Source organism: Papio anubis, chromosome 9 (genome assembly GCF_008728515.1).
Source record: "Papio anubis isolate 15944 chromosome 9, Panubis1.0, whole genome shotgun sequence".
Taxonomy (NCBI): Eukaryota; Metazoa; Chordata; class Mammalia; order Primates; family Cercopithecidae; genus Papio; species Papio anubis.
Window position 1 is genome coordinate 70300586 of NC_044984.1, and position 1804 is coordinate 70302389.

At 43.3% G+C, this 1804-nt stretch overlaps 1 pseudogene across 1 annotated transcript; it reads left to right on the forward strand.

Moving 5' to 3' along the window:
• The first annotated feature begins 201 nt into the window (after nucleotides 1-201).
• On the forward strand, nucleotides 202-1499 carry LOC110740714 (annotated as a pseudogene). Its single transcript, XR_002515718.2, has one exon. The product of XR_002515718.2 is annotated as an H/ACA ribonucleoprotein complex subunit 3 pseudogene (transcript).
• Nucleotides 1500-1804: the final 305 nt, after the last annotated feature.

Sequence of the window (1804 nt, forward strand, 5' to 3'; positions counted from 1 at the left end):
GAGTATTATTTTTCCAGTTTTACAAATAAGAAAACTAAGACTCAGAGAACTTGGGTAACCTGCCCAAGGTCATAAGTCTCAAATATAGAAGCTCTGGAATTTCAAACAGGTTAGTTCATTCATTAGTATACCCATCAATTCATTCCCTCAACATTCAAAATAGTTTTCGAGCGTATTCACTGTTCCAGGAACCAGTGAAGCTAGGTTTTGGTTATCAACAAACAAGATGGCTGCTATTCTTGTCTTACAGGGATTTATCTTCAGTCTGATTCCAAATCCTGTTTCTTTACCACTACATGTATCATTTCCCAAATTAGGGATCAAACAGTCGTACCAGTTAGTATAGTATACCTTAACCTGGAAAAGGACTGACACACTCACTTACCTGGAGACTATAGCCTGATATACCCTGCCATCACCCTTCACGAGCAAAAGGAAAAACTTCTAAATAGTTCTAGAAAATTCAGACTATATTCTGGAAATACAACTCTGGAAGCCTGGGACCCCTGCATTCTAGTTCTGCTCAATTTGAATATGGCATTAATGTGGAAGTCCATGAGTGTCTGTCACTCACGGCTGGCCACACCCCCTATTCTTGCACAGGTTCCCTCCCTGCCTGAGGGAAGTATTTCTAACAGATATTTCAGTTCACTTCCTTGTCAGGCTGGCCTTGCCTCACTTCTAGGATTATTTCTCTAACTGTCTACTACACACAGCCAGGCCACACAGGTAGGTTCCTACTTAGTATTTTAGTATGATTTCAGAAACACTGAGAAGCTAATGGTACCATCTCCTTCTCCAGGGCTACTGCACTGCCCATCTCCAGGGACACAGACAACAAGGTGTGACAGGTGCCCCTGGGAGAAGAGGCTCTGTCTCTCCTCTCCCACAATACACTATTAATTCCTTACATACTCCCAGATGCCCCCAGATACACCAACCTTTCCTTCTGCATTTAGAAAATTTTAAATGTAAATGCCCTTCTAAAAGATCATATTCGGCAGACGGTGACAGACGGAGCTGCGGACCCAATCGGAACCTCTGGCTTAAGAGTGATCATGTTTCTCCAGTATTACCTCAGTGAGCAGGGAGATTGGGTCTATACACTGGAGAAATTTGACCCAATGGGACAACAGACCTGCTCAGCCCTTCCTGCTCAGTTCTCCCCAGATGACAAATACTCCCGACACCGAATCACCATCAAGAAAGGCTTCAAGGTGCTCATGACCCAGCAACTGCACCCTGTCCTCTGAAGGTCCCTTAAACTGATGTCTCTTCTGCCACTTGTTACCTCTCAGAGACTCCGTAACCAAACTCTTCAATCTGTGAGCCCTGATGCCTTTTTTGCCAGCCATACTCTTTGGCATCCAGTCTCATCATGGTGATTGATCATGCTTGTGCGAGACAATCATGGTGGCATCACCTGTAAAGGGAACACATTTAACTTTTTTTCTCATATTTTAAATTATTGCAAGATTATTAAAGATAAAATGATTTAAGAAAAAAAAAAAGATCATATTCACACTAAGAGTCAAATCTTTTCCTGATGATATTTGGGGGTGGGAGTGGTAGAGAAGTGAGGGTGGAACACTTTGTGGCAGCCAAAATTGAAGGAGAATTTGGAGCATAGAAAAAAGTACTGAGGGCTGCGCATGGTGGCTCACCCCTGTAATCCTAGCACTTTGGGAGGCTGAGGCGGGAGGATCATGAGATCAGGAGATTGAGACCATCCTGGCTAACACAGTGAAACTCCGTCTCTACTAAAAATGAAAAAAAAAAAAAATTAGCCGGGCATGGTGGCGGG